General features: G+C 38.0%; 1 protein-coding gene across 2 annotated transcripts in view; it reads left to right on the forward strand.

Moving 5' to 3' along the window:
- LOC132155978 (transcription factor Maf-like) overlaps positions 1–27,503 on the forward strand; it is a 135,250-nt gene that overhangs the window by 22,533 nt on the left and 85,214 nt on the right. Inside the window, exon 3 of one of the 2 annotated variants that reach the window (XM_059564779.1) lies at positions 1,040–1,338. The exons of the other annotated variant lie outside the window; for it this stretch is intronic. The gene's annotated coding sequence lies outside the window, so the exon portion shown is untranslated. Of the gene's footprint in view, positions 1–1,039; positions 1,339–27,503 lie in introns of those variants that run through there. 2 annotated transcript variants of the gene reach the window in all.

The raw sequence follows: 27,503 nt of genomic DNA on the forward strand, positions 1-27,503 counted from the left end.
TATTATAAAACCGTAAGCAGCAACTTTTCCGATTTCCAATATTTATGTAATTCTCAAGTTTTATGAGAAACACACCCCAGTCCAGCAGTACTGTAAATTGATCCAGCCTCTGTGCAACAAAAAGTGTTACAGGAAATTATATGTGCCTGATGCTATAAGATTTTACAACACATCTGGCATTTGCTGAATCATACATACTTCATTATACCGATCACAGGAACAACTACATACTAAATTAAATTGGCAACTATTATGTTTTATTCACTTACATATAGTCACATAAAGCAATATATATATACTAGCTATGAACATGAAACTATATTTATTTGTCAATACCAATAGCCAGTTATTCAGAATATTATCTGCTGATGCTGATGTCAACAGTTTGGTCTGATCTCTTCCAAATAATGCTGTAAACTATACAGGGAACCCTCTTGTTTGGCACATTACTGTAACATTAATATTAAACAACAGAACCCATACTAAGTCAACTCCTATTTATTTTCAGATATAATAATCACATTCAAATAAAAACTGAAAAGATTGTATACAACTTTTTGCAGTTGTGCAAATCTTACGGTCAATTTTTTACTCCACAAATCTAAAAACACAGATGTATCCATAGATATACACAAAAAGCACCTTGGTGAACTGCCCCATTTTTTTTTTTTTTTAGATTATGCTAATGCTAAAGTAAATAAACTCCGGTTTTTCCTAAAAAAGCTATCACAAACTGTCCAATAACATTTGATTTACTCACCAAAACCAATTTTAGTCACATTTGGTGCTTGGAACCTTTGATCAATTGTGTGTATGTGAAAAGGGCTTTTTAAATGTACTCCCCTGAGATAGGGAGCGTACTTCTCCCTCACTGCTGATTTCCTTGCGCGCGTGTGCGTGGGTGTGGGTGTGTTTGTGTGTGTGTGTGTGTGTGTGTGTGTGTGTGTGTGTGTGTAAGTCATTATTAGCACAATTAATCTCATATCTTCTCTCTTAAAAAGACTCTCCTGATAGTATTTGACAGTCTGTCTCTCCTCAGATGGACCTTTCTTCAACCTCACACTCCACATCCATGAATGCTCTTGCGCAGGACAACCCACACTCACTCTGTAGTGTAGTACTCTTAAGGCACTCAAACACGTCTGTGTTGTTCTTTAGCTAATGTTTACAAATCCCTCCTAATTCCAGCCGAGTTCCCGCACACAAGCACAGAAAAAATTTGTTTCAGCTTCACAGTCGGAGGCCTGCTGCAGTTTAGCGGGGAAGAGGATAAACTAACAACCAGAAAAGAGAACAAGAGAGAGACTGACACAGACCACATACAATGTTTACAATCATCTAAATAATGAGCAGTGTTGGGGAATAACTAGTTACATGTAATGGAAATATGAAATTTTATTACAAAATAAATGTAATAGCAATGAGTAACATTTAAATTTACTGAGTAAAAATGTGTAATTGAATTACTGTTATTTGTGAAAATGTTAACAATTACAAACGAGGATCATGTATGATTTAAACATCTGAATTTATTTATTTTTCACACACCATCATACAGATTTAACTGATTTATTTCATAAATTGCAGTGACTCAGGAGATTGGTACAGAGAATAGGACAAATGCTTATTCGATAAGTGTTTTATTTACTATTTGGATTTATTTATATGCTTTATTAAAAAAGCACTGTTAGATTCCAGTCTTTCCTGCCATACTGTAGCTATGCAAATATTTTATTTCAAAAACAGTATAATAGCTATTAAACTACAAACCCGATTGCAAAAAAGCTGGGACAGTGTACAAATTGTGAGTAAAAAAGGAATGGAATAATTGACAAATCTCATAAACTTATATTTTATTCACAATAGAATATAGATAACATATCAAATGTTGAAAGTGAGACACTTTGAAATGTCATGCCAAATATTGGCTCATTTTGGGTTTCATGAGAGCTACACTTTCCAAAAAAGTTGGGATAGGTAGCAATAAGAGGCCGGAAAAGTTAAATGTACACATAAGAACAGCTGGAGGACCAATTTGCAAATTATTAGGTCAATTGGCAACATGATTGGGTATAAAAAGAACCTCTCAGAGTGACAGAGTCTCTCAGAAGTCAACATGGGCAGAAGATCACCAATTCCCCCAATGCTGCAGTGAAGAATAGTGGAGCAATATCAGAAAGGAGTTTCTCAGAGAAAAAATGCAAATAGTTTGAAGTTCTCATCATCTACAGTGCATAATATCATCCAAAGATTCAGAGAATCTGGAACAATCTCTGTGCGTAAGGGTCAAGGCCAGAAAACCATACTGGATGCCGGTGATCTTCGGGCCCTTAGACTGCACTGCATCACATACAGGAATGCTACTGTAATGGAAATCACAACATGCACTCAGGAATACTTCCAGAATACATTGTTGGTGAACACAATCCACCGTGCAATTCCCCTTTGCAGGCTAAAACTCTATAGGTCAAAAAAGAAGCCATATCTAAACATGATCCAGAAGCGCAGACGTTTTCTCTGGGCCTAGGCTCATTTAAAATGGACAGTGGCAAAATGGAAAACTGTTCTGTGGCCAAACAATCAAAATTTGAAGTTATTTTTTTGGAAAACTGGAAAGCCATGTCATCGGGACTAAAGAGGACAAGGACAACCCAAGTTTTTATCAGCTCTCAGTTCAGAAGCCTTCATCTCCGATGGTATGGGGTTGCATGAGTGCATGTGGCATGGGCAGCTTACACATCTGGAAAGGCACCATTAATGCTGAAAGTTATATACAAGTTCTAGAACAACATATGTTCCCATCCAGATGTCGTCTCTTTCAGGGAAGACCTTGCATTTTCCAACATGACAATGCCAGACCACATACTGCATTAATTACAACATCATGGCTGTGTAGAAGAATGATCCGGGTACTGAAAAGGCCAGCCTGCAGTCCAGATCTTTTACACATAGAGAACATTTGGCGCATCATAAAGAGGAAGATGCAACAAAGACCTAAGACAGTTGAGCAACTAGAAGCCTGTATTAGACAAGAATGGGACAACATCCTATTCCTAAACTTGAGCAACTTGTCTTCTCAGTCCCCAGACGTTTGCAGACTTATAAAAAGAAGAGGGGATGCTACACAGTGGCCTTGTCTCAACTTTTTTGAGATGTGTCGATGCCATGAAATTTAAAATCAACTTCTTTTTCCCTTAAAAAATACATTTTCTCAGTTTAAACATTTGATATGTTATCGATGTTGTATTCTGAATAAACTAGTGAAATTTGAAACTTCCACATCATTGCATTCTGTTTTTCTTCACAATTTGTACAGTGTCCCATCTTTTTTGGAATCAGGTTTGTATTTCTTGTTATTTTAAATCTTTATTTAAAGGGTTAGTTCACCCAGATAGCAAATTTATGTAATTTATAACTTACCCTGATGTTGTTTCAAACCTGTAAAACCTCCATTTATCTTCGGAACACAGTTTAAGATATTTTAGATTAGAGCTCTCAGTCCCTCCATTGAAGCTGTGTGTACGGTATAACGTAGACTAACCATGTTCCGTACAAAACGATGTTCCGTACAGGTGACGTTTTAGCGCCGATTGCAGAATAAATAATTACAGTTCGTACATAAACTATATATCTGTGTCATCCTTATGTTTCTCTCTTTCACCCCCAATCTAAACAGAGATCCATCTGCTGTTTGTTTAAGTAAGATTCGAGTAAGTTTGCTCGTTGCGCCCACCGCGCTTGAAAATGGACGGTGGGGAAGATTTACTTCAAAACTTCAGCTTGGGAGGGAATACAACTAGAGCAGCGAAAATATAGATTTCTATTCCACTTATGTTTCTCACAGTACTACAGCCTTTATTAAATGAATATTATGTTATCACAAATTGTTAAATACATTACCTTTTGTTGAATAAACGCTTTGAAATGGGAATGTTTAATCATCGTTTGCCGGCGATAACCACTTAGCGCCAACCTCACCTGAGACAGGCAGCAGAGACCTCTTACTTTGATGAAGTTTTCACATTGGTTAACCTTTTTTTATTATAAATCAGTGCAAATTACTTGCCCTTCTCGTCTTCTGCATCTTCAGAAAGATATGGAAATGATGTTCACTAACCTTTCACATGGTTCATGCTTAACTCATATGTCATAATTAATATCACGACACAATCATGCCTAACTCGCATGCGCCCTTTATTAAAGCAGCAATTAACTTGTATTTTAATCAAATAAAAAGGTAATAATCTTTGATATTCATTGGAATTATGTTTTCTTGCAGTTAAAATAAATAAACAGTCCACTTTTGATCAGTTACATGTCAATCTTCGCCGATAAAATCAAGTTATGAGCGCTGTACGGAACATCATTATAAGCCTGTACGGACCACCGTTAACCCCTATCATCTTCCATACACTGGCGGAGGTGGTACTTTTCCCCAGTTTTCTCAAAAACTATTGGTCCTAAAGACATCAATCAAAGTGTAGACCGTATAATAGGTATTCCCCCGGAGAATGAGCACACAAGCATGCTTGTATGTCTTTCTACAACGGAGGAGTGGTCACTGGCGTGCGGTGAATAGCGAAAAGTGTACGGAACATGGTTAGTCTACCTTACTGTCCATGTCCAGAAAGGTAAGAAAAACATCATCAAAGTAGTCCATGTGACATCAGAGGGTCGGCTAGAATTTTTTGAAGCATCGAAAATACATTTTGGTCCAAAAATAGCAAAAACGACGACTTTATTCAGCATTGTCTTCTCTTCCGTGTCTGTGTAAGAGAGAGTTCAAATCAAAGCAGTCTGGATATCCGGTTCGCGAACGAATCATTCAGTTCACCAAATCGAACTGAATGGTTTTAAACGGTTCGCATCTCTAATACGCATTAATCCACAAATGACTTAAGCTGTTAACTGTTTTTAATGTGGCTGACACTCCCTCTGCGTTCAAACAAACCAATATCCCGGAGTAATGCATGAACTCAAACAGTACACTGACTGAACTGATGTGAAGAGAGAACTGAAGATGAACACCGAGCCGAGCCAGATAGCGAACAATAGACTGACTCTTTAACGAGTGAAGAACCGGTTGCATCGGTTTTCGGATCACCAGTAGTTCTTTCGGACAGTTCGATTCAATAAACCAGTTGAAGAAAACGGTTCACCGGTTCTTTTGCGCTCGACGTATAATGGCGTCATTTGCGATGATTGCCTTTGATTCAAGCCTTCGGTTTACCCGCGCTCATAACACTAGCACAGAATCAGTTCAGAATCAATCACCAAAGAAATCAGTTCAGTTCAGACGCCCTGTGTGTCGGTCTGCTTCACGCTGAATCACACATGCGCAGTATCATCAGCTCCTCGGTTCACGAATCGGACGCGTCTGACAGAAACGGTTCTTGACTCGTGAATGAGTCAATGTTTTGTTCGTTATCTGGCTCGGCTCGGTGTTCATCTTCAGTTCTCTCACATATAAATAAATGCATTACATTTTGTTATATTAGTATTATTATTATGAATAATCAAAGTTATTATGTTAAAAGTTTTAAACATGCAGCTTATAATTGCTTTTGGTGTGAACTGAACATTTCACTTTGAAATTCATCTTTAAATATTATAAGTAATAAATTTAATTTTTAAACATTAGCTACAGCACATATTAATTGAGACTACATGCATAATAATTCTAAAGTAATTTGTCAATTACACTTCAATTAGTTGTAAAAATAGTTAAAAGTATAGCAACTAAAGTTCCATGTGTAAAGGTAAACACATCAAGGTCAATACAACATGTGAAATAAATGTAATATATGTAAATCTGTATCATATTTGAAAGGAAAAAAAATATAGAGACAGTAACAATCAAACTAATTAGTAAACAGACAAAAACAAATAAAGGTGCCTGATGCCATACAGTAGTATTTTTTCTGTAATGGATGAAGGTGTTATGTAGCTGTTCCTCTGGTGTCTCTAGAAATGTGTGCTTGTGTTTGTCAGCGCTGAAGTGACTACTGCTGGTATCCGCTGCTACATTAATGTGACAATATGCAGGCATAAGTGTTATTAACGGTTAGCGCTGAAAGTGCTGCTGTCAGTGAGTTATGTATCTGTGGTCAACACTGTCTCTTCTGGGTTCTTTGTCAATTCTCATGTTTAATTTATACTTCACTTTACTAGAGAGTACTTTAAATGAAGAGTAATTTTGTGTTTGTATTTATTTAAGTCTTTATATAGTTTTCCTTGTATGTTTTTGCAAATACAATTTTGCATTGTACATTTTACTTAGAACTTATTTGTTAATTTAGTTACTAATAAAAATAAAATTAGCATGTTGTTGTTGTTTTTTGTTGTTGTTGTTTTTTAACATCTTTGTAAACTGTTTTGTACACTGGGTCAATAAATGTAGAGAAGCAAAGAGCAGGATGATTTTTTTTGCTACTCTACATTTTCTGTACGATCAAGTCACAACCAGCCATACTGTGTATGTAGAGAAGGTAACCATTTTTTGCTAACAGTTTAAATATTTGAGGAATAAGATTTGTTGCAGCTTCATATTAAATGGTGCATTTTCGTGTACTTCAGTGTGAATGTGTGTACACAAATAGCCTTGGCAACAGTATACATATGCAGTGTCTGTGTGTTCTGTAAATAGCCGAGTTTGAGTGGCTGTCCACTGTAGGAGTCTATTTTAGCTGCGCGCAGGAAAACAGGCCACTGGCCTTCTCAGCAGTCTAAACTGAACACCCTCTTGCAAAATAAATAAACTATATTAATTCACTGTTCATGCAGACGCACCCAGAGTTCTAAACACCCCCAGCCCCCCCACCCACACACAAACATGCATGCTACTGTATGACAGCACAGGTTGAACAGAGATATTTCTAGTATCACCTCTGTAATGTCACTTTACCCATGACAGGTAAAACCGATAACTTCAGTCATTTATTTTTTTTCTTTCTTGCGGTTTTCTGATTAATTGGCAGAATTTTGTTCCTGGAGCTGTCTATGTGGCCTCCTACTGGGAATCTAGCAGCCTGCCTTGTCTTGTTCTGTACATGCATTTTAACAGAACGTCACCATTAGAGGACTGAAAAAAAAAAAACTTCATAGCATCTAATTGCATACATAATCATTCTAGAAAATTCTGTTTGAGCTTGCTTCAGTTTTCTAAAAAAAAAAAAAAAAAAAAAAAAAAAGTTTTACTTTCTGGATTATGTTTGCATTATAACAGTGGAAGTAATTAAAGTTTTGCTGGCTATAAGCCTGTTTCTGACAACATAAACTTTTGCAAACAACATTTAACTATCAATATTTCATTATGTTACAGTGAATGTTTTACAAGTTTATTTCCCAATATGGGATTTTCCTAGCTATTAATACAGAAATTTGTATTTGAATGGCACATTAATCTATTACGTTTGCTTGAAATTTGAGCACCCTGTCACTTCCTGTTCTTCATCCCCTCTTTTCATCCTTTGTATTAGTAATTTATTGTTTGAAATATTCAGCTTAATAACTCACTTCATGCCCACAGTTTATTTGAGCATAAACGCTGTCACACATATTTGTTAGGACTTGCTGAAGTGCTTGCACTTTTGGGTGAGCTGTGATGTGAAATGTGCTTAATAGCTCTTCAAAAAAAAAAAAAAACAATATATATATATATATATATATATATATATATATATATATTTTTTTTTTTTTTTTTTTACATGAATCCCAGCTTCATAGTATATTTGAGCAGTAGACAAATTTGCCTGCGTCTATGCCTGTGATTACATTTTAAGCCATGTGTTTTTACAGTCTGCTTAACAGAGGGAAATTACCTCCTCTAAACCAACCACAATTAATTTATGGAGCCGCTTTGCTGGTATACTTGTGCAAAAACATTGTAATGACATTTAGCTGAAAATTGCCTCTTCTTGATATATAAGAGAGAAGATTAGGGAAAGCTCATGCCTCACTGAGTCACTCTAAGTGGCTCATTCATTTTACCCAGAGATAAAGATTGCTATCTATGTGTGCTGGGGATCTAGATATTTTTGTAATAAAAAAAAAATAAAATAAAAAAAAACATCTAACCCTAACAAAATGTTTCTCAGGGTTTTCTTTTTTTTTTTTTTTTTTTTTTTTAATTATTATTATTATTAGGTGTCCTTAATAACATACTTAAATTTTACCAAAGTTTGACCACTAGAAATTTTGAAGATGGTGTCCAAGATGGGCAGGAAGCCATTAAAATATCCTAACTCCTTCACTATTTGTCTTAGCCAAGTAATCTTGGTGTCTAACCCCATGTTGTCTGGGTCTATGAATCCATTGGACTTGTCTAAATTGCACTGACATGATTACATATGGAATACATGATTGTGTGAGATTACTGTAAGGTTTTTTTCATTGTTTGGGGTGAACCAGAAATGTAAACGATTTAGCCTATGTCATGTAACTCCTATTCAGTACGTGTTTTTGGACACATACCCTTTTTTTTTGATAAAACACAGACTTGACATTTAAAGTAAAAGTTATTGCACCCAAAAGTAACTTAAATTGGAGTTGTATAACTTTGATCATAAACAACTCTGAATTAACCCGAACAGAGGCCTGTGTGTGAACCATCTAAAATTTTCACTGAATATGTTAATACATATGTAATGCATCCTCTATAGCTGTTTTTTAGTATAAAGGTGTCATTATACTAAAGCCAACAAAACTAAATTCACAATTTTCAGCAATTCAGAAGATGGTGGAAGAGAATACTGACATTTGATATTGCCTACCTCATTGAAATGTTGTTGGCAGCACAGTGTACACCATTTTGCTCAAACAAAATTCATCTTTGACCTCTTGAACTACAGCCCCACACCCAGATTTCTAACACATGAAAAAGGCCAACAATGTGAGTGTGTTAAGAGAGGATGACATTGTTGAATTAGCTTGAGGAAAAAGTACACTCCAAATGCAATTTTGACCATGAGTCATGTTGTTGTAAACCAAGAAACTTGCCCCATTTTCTGTAAAAACTTAAGAGATGGCTCTGATGTGGTTGAGGTTCATCAGAAGGCAGATGATGGAATCAACAATGGAAGTGTACAAAGAGGGGACGCCGTACACATTTATGCTGGTGAAATAGTACACTCAAAATGTTGACAGAAGTGCATAAATATATATATAAAAAATAAACAAAAAACAACAAGAGAATAAAGCTGAGCCACCCGAAAATAAGTGCCAGAGTATCAACTGGTCCTTTCAACAGCCAAAACGATTGTCTTTTCTGTGGGACTACGATAACTAATGGAAGTAACGAAACAAGTAGTGTTAAGACTGATACGCTCACAGAGTCCATTCTTGATTGTTGTGACAATCATGCAGATCAATGGGCTTTCACTGTAAAAGGCAGGATTCAGTATTATGGCCGTGATCTACATGCTGCAGACTGTGTTTACCACCACTTATGCAGTAGTAGTTTTCATAAGAGGTATAACATACTGATACAGTTCCAGAAATACCCAGAGGCAAAGCGCAGAAAGTCTGGGCGGCCCAGAAATAAAGATCATAAGCAGGCATCCATGAACGTTTTCTCTTACCTCGAGAGTTAACATGAGGAACAGTTGACATTTATACATCTTCAAGACAAAATGAAGGAATCTCTGATAAACCCAGACTCTGAACCTTATGGAAATCAATACCTCAAGAGAAAATTGAGAGAACATTATCAGGATAATGTACATTTCACTGAATAGGAAGGCCTCCGTGAGATAGTGACAATGAGAGAGAAGACATCACACATACTACGATCTTATTTCAGCAAACAAGAAAAGATGAGGAATCTCAGAAAAAAAGGCGATTATTCAAAGAGCTGCTCAACTGATCAAAATTGATAACAAGACCAATGTCCTATCCATTACGGATCAGTACCCAAGCATAAAGTCCCTTGAGCTTGACTCTGCCCTTTCGTTTCTTCCTGAGACTCTCCATAGACTTTTAAATGAACTTTTTGTGAGTAAGGAGAAAAGCCGAAATGTTGCAGGAGTTGGACAGGCAATTGTCCAGGCAGCATGAGTAGTCCCCGGTTTTCATACTTTTATGAACCAACTTGGTGCAATAGGAATACTAATGGAAGGCACAGGACTCAGGAACATTATGAAAGTTGTCTATGTATCAAATGCCATCCAGCACACGAGTACTGGAAAGTCAGTGCAAACAGATTTTTGTGGACATTTGCTGGTGGACAGATGTCTCAAACACATGAACAGGGCAGACCTTAGCACAAAAGGTAAAAAACCAGCGGACTGTGGGTAAACTATCAGAAGATAAGTCGGGGGGAAGTCGTGGCCTAATGGTTAGAGAGTCAGACTCCCAATCGAAAGGTTGTGAGTTCGAGTCCCGGGCCGGCAGGAATTGTGGGTGGGGGGAGTGCATGTACAGTTCTCTCTCCACCTTCAATACCACGACTTAGGTGCCCTTGAGCAAGGCATCGAACCCCCAACTGCTCCCCGGGCGCTGCAGCAAAAATGGCTGCCCACTGCTCCGGGTGTGTGCTCACAGTGTGTGTGTGTGTGTTCACTGCTCTGTGTGTGTGCATTTCGGATGGGTTAAATGCAGAGCACAAATTCTGAGTATGGGTCACCATACTTGGCTGAATGTCACTTCACTTTAGATGCTACAGACAGCCCGAGCTCTGATCAAAGCAGATCGTACTGGATCTTGGAAGATGAGCTTGCACGCAATGTTGGAATGTCTACCAATATTTGCCAATATATGTGATCCGCCGCAGCAACCAGTACTGGGCAGGCCTTAGCTCTGACCTTTTATCAAGCAGACATTGATGTGATCCTTGAAAAGCAGTGGAGGCTTGACCCATGGAAGTGGAATGACTGAAGAAATGCGAGCATTGTGGACCATTTCTACACCCATCACATCTGAATACAACACCACCATGCAGGAATTCTCATCTCACCTACACGACCAGTGAGCAGCACCGATAATCCTCAGAAGTGAGGATGAAAAGAGATCACTCTGATCTAGAAAAGACCAAGGAAAAGCTTAGAATTTGCACACCATTCTCTCCAGACCAATCTCTGAGAAACATTTTGGCAATGAGATCTTTGAAAAGATGATTTGAAAACCCGTTTATGGGATATCCTTTAAACTGAAAGACTGGGCAAAAACCCTTGCAGATGACTCAACCATTAAAGTTGGCCAAGAGCGAACCATAGATCCTGCTTTACTGTTCCAGCGGTTCCTGATCATGTTGAAAACCGAACAGTTTCATTTCCTGCAGCCCTGTTCGAATGCAAGGACATCTTCCGTAAAGCCATCAAGCCCCAAATAGTGCAGACAGTCACTGAGTTCTCAAGCAAGAAATCTAACAAAATTGTCCTGGTTTCCATCCCACCAACTGAGCATTATGTCCTATGATGGTGGCTCCATGGTTCATCACTTGGCATGGAAAAAGGGTGACAGTTACAGTGCCATTGCACAGTCATATGCAGAATTTATCATACGCCATTATGGTAAAGCAACAGTCGTTTTTGATGGTTATAGCAAAGGTCCTTCCATCAAAGACAATATGCATCAGTGTCAACTGATGGGCTTTCACCCCATCTTTGATGGATTTGATATTTTCTTGCTTGAGAACTCAGTGACTGTCTGCACTATTTGGGCCAACTGTTGTTAACTTCACTGCAGAGACTGAGTTTGTTGGAAGAAAGGATGATTTCCTTTCCAGATCTTGCAACAAATAAGGCCTTATCAATCTTATGACCGAGAAGCTGGAGAAGAAGGGCTGCACTGTAATAAATTCATCAGGTGATGCAGACGTGGACACTGTCAAAGCTGCAGTCAAGGCCCCTGAACATCAGCCCACAACGTTGATAGTGGAGGATACAGACTTACTCAAGTCCAAAGCTATTAAAGTGTACAACATCAGTGAGATGAAACAAGTCCTGGGTAGTGACTTGTGTTCCCAGTTGCTGTTTATTCACGCCTTCACTGGATGTGATACAGCTTCACGGATTTTTAGTGTTGGCAAACAGAGATCATTCCAGAAACTTGTGAATGGTGAATCAACCATTCGGTCCTAAGCAAATGTGTTTCTGCTCCCACATTAAGCAAGGAATGTCACAGAGGACCATGGGACCAAGGCAATGGCAGTGTTGTTTGTGAGAATAAAATAAATAAGGAAAGTGTATATATATATATATATATATATATATATATATATATATATATATATATATATATATATATATATATATAAGGGGTTAGCGGTACTAAGACTTGTTGCTAATTTTACAGTACCACACAGTTTCAATTAATTTATTCTTTATTGGAATCAAAAGAATGGTTATGAACCACAGAAACCACCACCACTAGGCAAAACGATATGAGAAAGGAGAAATATGTAATTACCTAAGGAACAATTTTACTTATTTTTCACAATAATATGCTTGTAACCAATTGTTTTAATATATAATTGTGCTTGTAATCACTTATTGCAAATATGATAATTAGAATCTCACATGGCCAAAACATGTATCAGGCATCAGTATTTCTGGTCTAGGAGGAACACAAAGGAAAATGGGGCCTTTCTTGGAGTCAAACTTTCTGTAAACTTTTAGTAGGTTTTAAGTACATATGATGCTACTGTAAACCACTGCGAAACCTTTTGTTAGATTTGGACTAATATAGTCTCAGCTTCAGATGGAATGCCCATGCCCTACCCACAATCCAGTCACTGACTGTCTGAAGTATACTGTAAACAAATATGTCAAGAACTGAAAGTCATCACTTTCAATGTGATTGGCTGGCTTTACTCAATCCCTAGGTGTAACCAGCCCTCCAGGAAACAAAATAATTTTATAAACTAATAACTGGATTTGCAAAGGTTTTCAAGGTTATTGGGATGAAATCTTTAAAAGATTTTCACAGTCTTCAAACCCTTATATCTGTTAGAATAATTGTATATTACATTTTAATCATTTCTATTTGATCGACAGCATTTCTGAACACAGAGTCTTCAAACCCCCAACTGCTCCCCGGGTGCTGCAGCAAAAATTGCTGCCCACTGCTCCTGGTGTGTGTGTATGTGTGTGTGTTCACTACTCTGTGTGTGCACTTGGATGGGTTAATTGCAGAGCACAAATTCCGAGTATGGGACACCATACTTGGCTACACATCATGTCACTTTACATGGTTAGATGTGCGTTATTTGTATTATTATAATTTTTTTCTATTCAAAGTAACTACTTTTTGACTAAATAAAAGGCAAAACTGCAAAATGTACATGTAAGATGAGCATGTATGGCTATGTAATATGCTATAATGAAATCAGATGTTGGTGATACAATAATATTAATAATAATAATGATAATAATAATAATAACAATAAAGTTTATTATAAATAACAAACTATAATGTATTTATTTAATAAAAACTTTATAGTTAAAGAAACTTAAATAGACTCACATTCACAAATCATCTGAGTCAATAATTTAATCAGTTTGGGATTTTTATTTTGTATTTTTTTATTTTTTTTAGATGTATGAATGTAATGCATGTTTTATCCAGATTCAAATTTGCTTCAGTCCACGCCAACTGAAGTTATCTTCAAAGGTTTCACTCTACAGCAGACTATTGTGAAGGATTCATAAATGCATTTTTTGACAAAGAATGTTTGTGTTTAAAAACTACAATGAAGGGCACATTAGAACAAGCTGTACAATTTGATCCCAATGAGCCACCATAGATTTTTGCAGTTTCTCATGCGAATCAGGCTTTTGGCAGCCATGACTCTTCTATTAGTGAGCACTAACAATTTTATAATTAGAAAATAAATGGTGTGTCACACAACCCAAGTATTATGGCATTAGCACCATTTGAGTTTGACAGCTGGAAGGAAAAACTTTCACTTTTTTGCAGTTTATGGACAGAGAATTGCAGATTCTAAAAGGATTTTAAGTACTTGCAGCTCTTGAAGTTCATTTAGAGCCGCAGACTTACACATATCTCCTGTCTGCAGAGGTTGATTTCTACAGCATCTGCAACATTTTTATGAATTTTATTTAGAAAAATTATATTTTCTTACAGGAAGTGTTTTGACACAAACTGTTAGAGGCTAGACAGCTCTACACTCATGTGGCATGTTGATTTCATGGTTGCCGTTAAAAAGGAAACCACCAAAGCTCATCTGAATGGTCACATTGCCTTTTGATTTCATCATCTTTTTCAGGCATTTAAAGCGCATTAAATATTTGTGTCCAAACTCACAAACATTACAAACATTCTGGATTTGTAAATGTATTTTACAGAAAGGGAAAAATCATGCCCTTTCCCTTCTATCAAAAACTTTGTGGTGTCAAATTAACTCAATTAACAACATTTTAGTTGTTTGGCTTTTAGTCCATGTCATGTTAGCTTTGATGAAATCTCTATGCTAGTGTAGGGCTCAAATTTACAATTTATTAGAAAGCAACATATATTATTTTTTATTCTTTTATCTTTGAAAAATTCTTATTTTTGTCCAATAACATTATATAATGAGAACATATACTCTTAATGTCATATGACTCTTTAGATATGTCCCAATCCACAACTTTCTATTTTAAGAGGAAATGTGTCAACACAAGAAAGAAAACTCAGTTTCAGAATTATTTAAGATGGTGTAGTTTGACATTTAATACTGTTCTGATTTGAATCATTGTTAAAACGTTATGAATGTTGTTGACCCAGAATAGATATAGCAGAGTTTAGAAGTGTGTCTTTTCATAGGTCAGGGCATGAATAAGCAAGTGATGTTTTTGCCATTTCAAGGAGAGGTTTTCATATGCATTTGTGGAACGTGTAGCGCTCATCGCTGAATTGGACTTGGGTTTCAAGCCGTCAGAGTGGGTGGAAGAGGAAATCCAAAAGTACTCAGTAACCTACGATGCAATAGGTAAAAAAAAAAAAAAACATCAGTGTGCGTCACTCTTCAAGACATTTTCCAGACTGCTCCGAATGATGAGCTCTGTCCAATACCATTTTTCCGTCTTCTCTTTTACTTGCTGTTAGAGATGTAGTAATGATTTAAGAGTTGTTTTATCTTATCTGACTGCAAAGAAACACTTTATATACTGTGAAATGTATCCGTGAAATGAAAGTGTTAATGTATTGCTATGATTGTTTTCACTCTTTTCACCCTCTTCTCAACTACACAGTTTAAAGTCCACATGATACAGCATTCACATTCCATTGTATTCCTTTAATGCAACAGCATCTGATTAAAACAGGCATGACATTTTGTCAATTTTACACAATAACAGAACTAGCAAAAGAGTATTTAACTATAAAGTTTTTATTAAATAAATACATTATAGTTTGTTATTTATAATAAACGTTTTTATTATTATTATTATTATAGTATCAGCAACATCTGATTTCATTATAGCATATTACATAGGCAGAAAGAAAAAAAAAACCTTCAAATAAGAATGTACATGGGTCTCTTTTAGATATCCTATGAAAATGCTTGAAAAGCTGAGAAAGAAAATAGTTTTAACAGTTTGATGTAATGTTCTGAAAGATAAAACACAATTTCCGAGTGTTACAAAGGATTTTGTTTAAACAGATAACATGCTAGCATCAACCTCCACCATGAGTCCAATCTAGAAGTTTGTTTGTTGCTTGCTAAGAGTCTAATAAGAGCCCCCAGTCCTGAGAAACACCTCCAGATATGAACCAGTGTACTGCAGACTATGCAGAAAATCCCTCTCCCCTGTGGGGATCTTCTTTTCAGAGAGAAAATTAATATTCCATTCCCCCCAACCCCCTCAACTCCAATCATGCTCAAAGCAGGAAGACTATATGACGTCTCTTCATATCTGCACAGGTTCAAAATAAAATGAAAAAGCATTAAAAGAAATAATATCAAATGGTAGAGCATAATTCTATGCAATTACCAATGCTGTCTTCCACCTTCAATACCATGTCTTTGGTGAAACCCTTGAGCAAATCACCGGACCCCCAACTGCTCCCCAGGCACTGCAGCAAATGGAGTGTGTGGTGGTTTGTGTGCTTGATTTCAGAAGGAAACCTCAATGAAAACACTGTTTGTCTAATCATGATACTGACACCCTTCTTCTGAGAAGGGTCACTGGTTTTTGATTAAGTCAGAAACTTTTTTGGTTAAGGGATTGTGTCCTGAAGACCACAGATCAAACTGATAACTGGTGATTACCACAGTGGCACACTCATAGTACACCGATAAACCAACCACCTGTGAGACATCACAGTAAAGAACTACCTCAGTGTTTGTCTGCAAGGCCTGTCAGAGCAGCCTTGAAACTCAAAATAATTACAAACTGAAAAAAGAGAGAGACAAGAGGCATATTATGCCTCTTTAACCAGATTTCTTCTCGTATCTCAAAGAATACAGAAAGGCCTTAGTTTTCATCTGTTAACAGATGGTATTATCATATATTTGATTGCAGCATGGTAGCACTGTCACCACACACACATGTACAATAAGACAGTTTCCAGCAGAGCCAAGAGCCCGTGAGGAGTTGTTTTCCCTGTGCTGGCATGGGTTTCCTCTGCTCCATAGTAGGAAATGTCAATTACAGACAATTAAATGTCCTTATGTGAGAGTAAGTGTGTGAATGCGTGAGTGTTTGTGTAGCCCTGTGATTGACTGGCAAACCGCTCACAAGTGTTTCCCTTCCTGTACCAGTATGCTAGGACCCTACGCAGGACAATACCTTTAGACGTATAATGCTCACAAACAGCAGAAACCCTGACATTATGCACGGGATACATTTTATTTCATAAATATGGAATAAATTGGATGAAAATTTTGGCAGTGACACATTTTGTGTTTTACTAAATTTTCTATATTTTCTATATTCTATATTTTCTAAATGTCCGGTATTTGTAGTTAAATTTTTCCACATGTTTCTGTGGTATACTGTAAAATAATGATAAGCATGTCATCCGTTTTAAAGGATTTTATTAGCAAAAAATTAAATTAAATAAAAAATACTGGATTAGCTTCTGGAACAAATCCTTATTTATGGCGATCCATTCTTGTCTTATTAGTTCTCGGAATTGATCGCAATTTGTGGGGTTCTGCTTGTCCACTCGCCTTTTGAGGACTGACCACAAGCTCTCTATGGGATTGAAATCCAGGGAGTTGTCTGGCCACGGATCCAAAATGTCAATGTAATGATTTGAGCCACTTCTTTATCACTCTTGCTTTGTGACATGGTACTCCATCATGCTGGAAAATGCATGAATCACCAAATCGCTCATAGATCGCTCTTGCAGGACGTTTTGATACTATTCTTTATTAATTTCAGTGTTTTGGGGCAGAATTATGAGAGAGCCCACTCCCTTGGTTGAAAAGCAACCCCACACATGGATGGTCTCAGGATGCTTCACTGTTGTCACAACACAGGACTCATGGTAGCGTTCAACTTTTCTTCTCCAAACAATCGATTTTACAGATGTCCCAAACAGTCGGAGGGGAGCTTCAGAGAAAGGGACTTTGCAAAAGTCTTCTGCTGTCCTTCCTGCAGAATTTCAGTCTGTCCTTGACATTTTTTTTGGAGAGAAGTGGCTTCTTTGCTGCCCTTCATGACACCATACCGTTGTCCGAAAGTATTGGCCTCACTGTCTGTGCAGATGCTCTCACACCAACCTGCTGCCATTCCTGAGCAAGCTCTGCACTGCTGGTGCCCCGATCCGGACCGCTCACGGGGACCTGCGGGAACCTGGGGGTAGGACAGACGAGGCGAGAGAAAAGGAGATGGAAGGAGGAGCGACAGAGACGAGAGAGGGGAGAGAGAAAAAAATAAATAAAATCCGGTTCCCAGACGTACTGCTGCTCGGCCCTCCACCAGCTGGGTGATCTACACTTGAGCAGTAAAAATGTTCCCATTTAAACCCTGTTACGAACTTTAAGGAGTCTAGGGAATGTACCGTAACATTTACATATTAACGTACTGCTGGGTATGAAATGAGGTGGAGAAAAGAGAAAAAATACTGGACGTTTATTCACAAAAAGCCAAAGCCACTAGATCCAGTAAAATAACAATAATAATGTGCGCTATGTACAAGGTGAAAATGTAAACAAACAAACAATAAAATGGGAAAAGAACGAAAGCGGCGCCAAAGGAAAGAACAAAATATAAGAAAACAATCCTTAATCTAAACCTAATCTAACCAAAGCAAAATGTAGAAAATAAACCGAAATCTTCAGTGCATCCGGCACCTTAACTAAACTGTCTAACAAAAACAGAAATACAATGTGTGGCGCTCACTTCTTACCTAGTGTGTCTATACAATATGTACAGTGTATATCGCGATATACTGACCTGCGTTCTCTTCCCTCTGTACTACCAGCTGTTACTCAAGGTCTCATAGCGAACGAATAACTCTTAGTCTGATTAATGATTAGTGATTACGGAAAGCAGTAAATGATTACATATTCGCACGGCACTGTATAGTGGGGGATGGGACGTTTTCAGAAACGCTGTGATTGGTGGATAGGATATGGAACATGCATGCGACTGGTTATGTCACTGTCACTGACAACAACATAACCAATCACAGTGTGGCAGACGCTTCATAGCGCCAACTGCAATGTTTAATTTTAAATAAATGTAGCCTACTGGCAGTCTGGCACTGGCACACGTGGGTGCTCATTTTCCGTGGGTGCTCGGTATTTTCCGTGGGTGCTCGAGCCCCGGAGCACCCACGGTATCGGCGCCTATGATTGAATGCATTTACATGCACGTTCTTAAGCCGATTATGCTTAGTAAACCAAAACCGCACTTGGTCATGTAAATGTGGTAACCGGTTTTCTTTTATCAAAGTAAGGTCATAAACGGCTTAAGCATAAACCGTTCACAACAGGTAGTTTTTTGCCTCTTATTCCAATTTTGCACAGCATGTAAACGCAATAACCCGCTTTCTGTCGGCTTATTGAAGTGAGCTTGTGTGATACGCGACAGGAACGCAACAATGACTGCAAGCCATGACTGTCCATGTCTTTACTTAAGCAAATCTCTGAGCGTTTGTCTTCAATAGTAATTGGGACTTGTTTTGTTAGGTGCTTGTAAGTTTTGTAGCAGGATGCTTTTTATTTTATTTTATTTATTTAAATGGATTGAGTGTGCTTAGCTTTAATTATACCCTCCAAATACACAAACAATTCAGTTCCACAAAACATGGGGTTCAATGAAGAGCTAAGAACTGCCTAACCAATAACATTTCCTGTGGGTTCCTTTTTCTCTTGCTTTGAATTTGATATGTGTCAACTGAAATGTGTCTCTGTGATGTTGAAAGAAAATCAGGTATGAGAGGGTAGAAGGGATTTTTCAGATATTTAATAACAAGAACAGTTAACACATACTTCAAAGATTTTACAATTCCTTTGTATCTTTTTACGTTTCTTTCAGTTTTGCTTACGAGGTCTGAGTGAACCTTTACCTTCTCTCATTTTCTCCCTGTCACTCTCTTTTAGGGATGTAACGATAACAACGATTTGATGATAAATCATGATAATACTCTCCATGGTTAGTGTTACCATTTCATCTTTTAATTATCATTAAAACCGTATTTGATTACCACTCGTGATAAATAAATATGTTGTATGTTCCCGTGGCTCAGTGGTAGAGCATTGTGCAATCCTCAAGGAACAAAAAAAAATATTTGCAACAGCTGAGAAAATTCAGGGTCTCACCAGCAATCCTGTAAACTTTCTATTCAGGGGCCATAGAAAGTGTATTGACTCCGTGTATATCAATGTGGTATGGGAACAGCTCCAGTCAAGACTGCAAAGCCCTGCAGAGAGTTGTGAGCTTAGCTGAGCGCATCTTAGGGTCTGCTCTCCCCTTTCTGCGGGACATCTACCTCAAACTCTGCAAAACCAGAGCTGTTAAAATCATCAAGGACTCCATCAACCCCACTGACCATCTTTTCACTTTGCTGCCATCTGATAAGCATTTCCGTAGCCTGATGGCAAAAACTGAGAGACTTAGGAGGAGTTTTTTTTCCCCCAGGCCATCAGGCTCCTAAACTCAAAACCACCCTCTTAACATACATTTGTCTCCACTTAATATTCACTTAATCAGTAAGATATTCATCATTCTCTACCCTCACACTGACATACTGACAGTGTCACAACCTGTTTGCACATTCGCCTCTTGCACATTTGTATATCTTAATATTTAAGACTACAGTATAATGCGCATATGCACATTTGCCCCTTGTACATTCCTGTGTACCTTAATATTTAAGACCATAGTATACTTTCATGCACATTATTTTCTATCATATGTTTAATTCTACAGTATACATTTTTTTTTATGTTATTCTTATATTTTATTGCTTACTTTTATTTCTTTCATACCTATATTTATGTATGTTTTCATCTGTGTTGTATTCTTTAATAATTGCACTGTCCATGGAGCATACCTGATTCACATTTCACTGCTGGTTATATATTCTCTATTTAATAGTATAGTGTGACGAATAAAAATCTTGAATCTTGAATTGACTTGAAGTCTCAAATCCAAAGAAATATTCTTAAAACACTCATTCTATCATGCCCACATATGTCTACATCACTGTGTGGGAAGATTTGCATAACACCACCCAAATGTTCAAGCAAAGAAAAAAGGCATAACTTTTAATCTCGCTGTTGCACTGCCGCCATGTTGTGGAAATGCTTTGTTTGTTTCATGGTTAAAGCAAAACTACTTTGTTTGCCATTCCAAAAGAGGACACAACTAGAAGTCAGTGGCAAAGTTGTATTTAAAACACTTTTCCAGAACATTTCAACCCAAATATGAAGATGTGTACAGCCCATTTTAAGGAGGACGGGGACTGTTTCCTGAACCAGTAGCCTACAATGCCATCTACACACAAAGGCTGTTTCTATAAAATGGTTTCTATAAAAATTCAATTTCTGCAAGGACAGTCTGGTGCTTCTGACTTACAGCCTGTATGTACGTTTAAATATTTAAATTATATATATATATATATATATATATATATATATATATATATATATATATAGCTTTGCACTTGGTGTGAATAACTGTGATTCACTTCACACCGCCTTTTTTCACACATTTGATGTGAATAGATTCACATTTTGTAATCTGCCCTTTTGCTTTGCTTACACATTAATAGTTTGCAATCAATTAATTTGTTTGTTTATTTATTTGTTCTTTCATTCACTTGTTTGTTCATTCATTCAGTCGCTCACTTTTGGTGTTAATGGTTTTGTATTTTAAGTTTTTATTTATTTATTCGTTGTTTGTTTGTTTGTTTGTATATAGGCCTTAAGCCTGCACATTGTTGTAGTATGATTGTCAAGCTGACTGCTGAGTCCTGTTACTCAGTTGTAAATTATACAACTTCCTACTGAGACCACAACTATTCCTTGCAAAATAAAAGACAATCTATTTGTTTTAGCAACAATAAAGCCTCTGCTATGGCCACTGCTCCCTCTGCACAACCATCACAACTACCAAATAAACACATTTCTTCTTCTGTATTGCACAAAATATTTCAAACAGCAGGCTAACTGACATTTGACTTAATTAAATGGGGTCTGGTCTTAAAAAATGCTCTGAAAGTTATAGAAATATAGTTATTACTTAAATGGAGTTTGTTGGACAACGACTGCAGTATTATCATAATTAAACAAAATCTGAAGCATATGGCAGGGTAGAGGGCACACTTGTAAATAATCAGCGTGAAAGCTTTTAAGAGCACACAAGTACACTAAGTTAGCCGTAAGGTTGTATTCTTGAACTCTGACCATGAGTTGTTGTGCATGTGTGTTTGATCTGTACAATATGTGTGTATAAATATACATTTTCTAAACTGTTATTAAGACTGTGCTCTACCCATGGGAATTTGTGAGCAGTTCTTCTGTTTTGGAAAGATCTGAAATGGATGGATATTTTCTATCTGTCTGCAGACAATGTGACCTTTCACCCACCAGTTTCCTCACTGTAATTCTCTCTCCTGTACACATACCCACCAGCCCTCCAGTTTTTTTCTTGTAATCCATCAATGATGTTGTTTTCTGACACATACACTCTTGCTGGTAGTCCATTACACTAGTACTAGCACCCCTAAACCTTTACACACTCTTATTACAGTAATCTGCAGCATCCTGACACATTCCCACACTCACACATCTCCAGGGAAGGGTCCTGTGCTTGGGTCTCCTGCATTCAGCCCCCTACAGTGAACCGAAATACTGTCCACACTAGCTCATATCTAGAGATTAATTTCCTCTGGCAGGAAGTTGTGATATGGTTACACTTATTTTTGTTGTCTGTCTAGGCAGAGTTTTTGCGGTGCACCCTGGCAAGAGGATCAATATTTGTCATAAAAAGCCTCAGCTGAGTTGTCCAGCTTTGCCCTCTGTGCCCCGTGGGACTGTTGGAAGTGTTTGTGAGTCTGTGCTTGTCCGTCTTAAATTAGATACAGTTCGAACATTTCACAAGTTATATGTTAGTGTCTGATGCTTGCACAGTTGAGGACATGCTAATTCCAGAATGTTGTATTTACATATAATCATATAATATCCAGTCTTCTTTCTTGCTGCAGTCTTCCAGAATTTTGTCCCCGTTAAACACACTTCAATGTTGTCTACTCACCTTGAACATCAGACATAGTGACACAATAATATTCCACCATTAAGCAAATTTTCTGTCCACACTGTAAGAAAAAAGGTTGCACTCTGCAACAAAATCACAGCCTGAACATTCAAAACAGAACATTTTGTGGATGAGTTATTTATGTTAGGGTGCTCTTCAGCATTTGCAGGTAATGAATGTAAAACATATACTTTTTCTTTTCAGAACTTCGTAGATTGCATCCTTATTTTTATTTTTTGTTGTTAACTTTGGGTATTTGCCATACAATATCCATTGTTTCTCAATTTCCATAATCAAGCTTTTCTCCTCCAATTTTTTTATTTTTATTTAAGTTTTTGTGGGACCATCTCATGAGTTCCCTTTCAAGAACTTCAAACTGTGTCCTCTAGGGGTCACTATGGGGAATGCCTCGTCATGACCCATGTCAGAGGCATATATTGAAAAACTCCAACAACATGTTGGCCGGCGTCAGCCCATGACGTCACTACTGGTGTGACTATAGTATAAATAGGCGCCGGGAGAACACGTCATCCTGTTCTTCATCTTCACTGACTGTTTTGTTTAAAGTGTGCATTTTGAATTTGGTAAGCAAAAAGGTGAGCACTAGCAAAACGTTCAGAAGATGTGTGCATCCATTTCGTCATTATTTGACACCTGATGAAACAAACGATCTATGAGAACTTTGTCAATTTGGGGAGGGGGGGTGCATTTTGCATGCATTTTCAGAAGAAAAAGCTCTACTCTTGTTTGTCTCTCTTTTCGAGGAAAAAGGGGCAGCCATCTGCTACCCACGGTTCAGGACCCACTGCTGGAGGAGGATAATGAGCTCATGGGGATCACAGGTGAATCTGGTCGATGAGTTTAAAGAGGGGCTTTACCTCTCGCGCTCCAGAGAGTTGCTGGAGGATGATGTTATTTCCTTAACATCGTCTGATCAGGTGGCCAGTGCTCTGCTGGGTTCAGCCCAGGAAAAGCAGGAGATGTCTGAGGATGGCGAAGAAGCTTAGCCTTCCCAATCCCTGCCTATGACGAGCTGTTGGAAGTCATGGATTGTGTCATGGTGAGCCTGGACTTGCCGTGGAAGTGGGATAAGAAAGTGACGCTGCAAGGTCGTCTCCATGAGCATTATCTTTCTGGCCATAGCCCACCACCTCAGATGAGTCTTCCATTTCTTCCTGATTTCCATACAGAGATTGAGAAGGAATGGAAGAGGCCATTTTCCTCACACATCCCTTGATTCCAGCATATGAGTTATGCCAATATCGAGGCGATGCGCAAAAACAGCTAGGATAGGATGCCCTCTGTAGAAGAGACACTGACTAGCTATCTCTCTATGGGTGAGACGTCCTCTCTAACTACTCCCTCCTTGCCATCTAAGCCCTTTCAGGATACATCTTGCAGGGCATAGGCAGTAGCTGGTCAGGCTGTGGCTTCGTTGCACAAGATGGCGGTACTCAAGGCATATCAGGCTGATCTACTGAAAGATCTGGATAAAGGTAAAAAGGCCTTTCTCCTGATGAGGTAGCTGAGCTGTGCCGCACCACAGATCTTGCTCTCGTACTACTAAGCAGGCCGCCTTTGCCATGGACAGGTCTATTTCAGCTATGGTAGTAACAGAGAGACATCTGTGGGTGAATCTGGCAGATATCGGGAAGAATGAAAAGGGCTTTCTTCTTGATGCTTCTGTTTCACCTTCCGAACTTTTCGGTACTTCCGTCAAGACGTTAGTCGAGAATTTCAGGGAGGTGAAGGCGCGTTCAGCTGTCTTCAAATCCTTCATTCCACAAAAATCCAGGTCTGAAGCCGAACATCTTAGGAACAAAGATGGGCACAGAAGGCTAGTGTCTGCTAGTGTCGGGGAAGGCTTCTGAGGAGTTTAATTCCTTGCTCCATGGGCTGTTCTCATGGTAGTTTAGCAGCGCTCCCCTTTACCAAATGGGTTGCCTTCTCCGTTTTCCAGAGCACCTGGAACCAGCAGCGTCAGGTGAACTAGGCCCTTCCTCCGCCTCTCTGATGCACTGAGTTTTTGGCTAGCTTGCAGTACACTTCCCCTTCTGATTCTAACAATCATGCTGTAAGTCAAGCCCCCCTCTCTTGTTGAGAGCTGGGTTTATGCTCCCTCAGCTAGGTAACCTACAGCAAGCCATTCCAGCATTGGAACATGCTGTAGGTTGAGCCCTCTTTCTCGTTGAGAACTGGGTGTGTTGCTCTCTCAGCTAAGTAAATTACTGATAGCTGTTCCAGCATTGGAACACGTGGAAGGTCAAGCTCCCCTCTCATTTGAGAGCTGGGTGTTTGCCCCTTCTCTCAGCTATATTTGTATTGCTAGTCTCTGAAGCATTATACCATAGATCGAGTTGATGACTCTCAAATATACTGGTTTGGATACATTGCATCTATGAGCTGCTCTTTCAGAGTGCCACGAGATCCTCTTAGAATGGTATCCTAAAATCCATGATATGGTAAGTGTGCACGTCTTTGGGCACTTTCTAAAATCCTCACTTTGGTAAGTTCGCACACTAGTACTCTGCATTCTTTTCTAAAAACCTATATGGTAAGGGCTTCGCACAGTTGCTTTGTGCCCTTTCTTGAGCTGGTAAAAGTCCAGTTCATCTTGGGCACCACTCCACCTATGTACACTCAGGATACCTATTTGATGACAGTTGAGACAGTTCCATCAGCAAGTTTAAGCAAGAGCAAGAGGTAGCCCCTGTGTGACAGGCCAAGACTTAGTATGATGCTAAGCTCTTGGTCGTATCCTTTTAACCTCTTGACTGTTACCCGCCCCCCTATTTCAACATAGACTTGAAAGTATACTATTCAAACTTAAATTGTTATAATTCATAAATGCTTTTGAAAACAGACCAAAAGTTGGTCTCTTTTTAAAGGAATCTTTTCTTGAATCCAAGCCTTGAGCTCTACCCTGGGCTCAGGAGTCTGGCCCTAACAGGTAAGTTTGGGTATGTAGCCTAGGCCTTTGGCTGTAAGGGATAATGTTCTAAAAGTGCGACTTATAGTTGACTTATTCTTAAAATGAATGACTTCTAGTTGACCAGACAAATCTTTAGTCGAGGGTAGCCCTAATGCATATTGACTAATTGTTTATGAGGAGCATACATAAGAGACTGACAATTAGCTGAATATATAGCATACTTTTTTAATTAGTGACACTTAGTCTGCATTTTAAAATCTTTATTTGAATGTGGCAATTAACATTTTTATTTTAAAACCTTTATTTGAATATGGCAACATAATATCACGCTCATCAAATTCTATGAATAAATCTCTGACAGTCACTATCAGCCAATCACTGTGTGCATAGATTGGAAGTTTGCTGACATTATTCATACACTCAGCAATTGAGGTCAACCCCGCCCTTACTCTTAGATTAAGACTTTTGTCTATTCCTTAGTAAAAGTTTGTATCAATAGCTTTGTGAATAGGTTTTAAGTAAAAAAACTCAATTTAGGAGAACTCTTAGTGATAATATAAAATGTTTTGTTTATACGGGCTGCTTTCTGGAGACGGCGGCAGAAATTCAAACAAGCGACCAACAAGTGGCCTAATGAGCAATAATAAAAAAAAAAAAATTGTAATTAAATCATAAACAAATAAATAAAGAAAAATAAAACACCCCACCCAATCGTCTGTAACAAGTTGTATCTTCAGAAGTAGGGAGCAAAACGAAAATCCAAAAAGGGATGTTTTAATGATGATAATGGTGAAAAGACAAAAACATAGAAAACTCTGATTTGCTTTAACTCAGATATTTCACACTATGCTACTTCAATGATGACAACTCAGAACTACGTAGAAAGGGTTTATAAAACACAAGTAAAGTAATTAGTAGAACAGAAACAGAAGTGGAGTAATCAATTAACCTAACAAGAAAAGGAAAATGACCAAATAAGGAAAAAAAGTCAAAAGAAACAAGAGAACGGCAGTCCATGACCGTGACAATACTAGTACTAAACAAAAGAAAATCCAAATTAACTTCCCTCAATATATCTAAATCAAAATTACAACAAATGTTACCACAAATACACTAACAAAAACAGAGTGAACATAAAGAAAGAAAGGGCAGGTCAACCCTACAAAACATCATCACTAAAAAGAAAATTAATGCAACAGAGTCGGGATAATATGTAATGGTGGTCTAGAGGCTAGAGAGGAAACAGGAGAAGTTTCACCTGGCCAAAATCATAACAGCTCCACTTCAGGGAGTGGAAAAGGTGGTTATAAACCCTCAATTATCGCGATCCAATCCCTACGAAAAGATTTGGAGCCATCCCTGCAACTGATTATGGGATCCTACTTAGAACAAACAACAGAGCAAACAATAAAAAAGAATACACACTCAGAAATAACGACACAAACCAAATATACCAAATCTTAACGCAAAATACATAATCAAAGCATAATATACAGGATTAAACATAACAAGAAATGTGCATCGATTCAAAAAGTTAAAATGGCCTCTGGTCTCCTTCCTTGCATTCCACCAAAGCCACAGTGTTATCATTAGCCATTGTGCTTTTACTAGCTAAAGAGTGCAGGCTTGCCTGCAACCTTTAGCCAAAAAAGTTTACAAAACTTTGGTCAAATATCGAAGCTAGAGTCTTTAAACTTTCAATTGATTCGCAGTTTGTCCAGATCAAGTAAGAGAGTGATGTTTAACGTGCTGTGAAAGTGAAACAATAATAAACTGGGGCCGTCGGCGATGCTTGCAAGCAAAGGGGTTAAAAGCTTACAGGCTTTGGTACATTGTCTGCCCGCAGAGTCTTCTGGGATTTCTAACGGTTTGATTCTCTCGAGTCTGCATTCGATGCATCCTTGATATCAAGAATGCAT

Source organism: Carassius carassius, chromosome 13 (assembly GCF_963082965.1).
Source record: "Carassius carassius chromosome 13, fCarCar2.1, whole genome shotgun sequence".
NCBI lineage: Eukaryota > Metazoa > Chordata > Actinopteri > Cypriniformes > Cyprinidae > Carassius > Carassius carassius.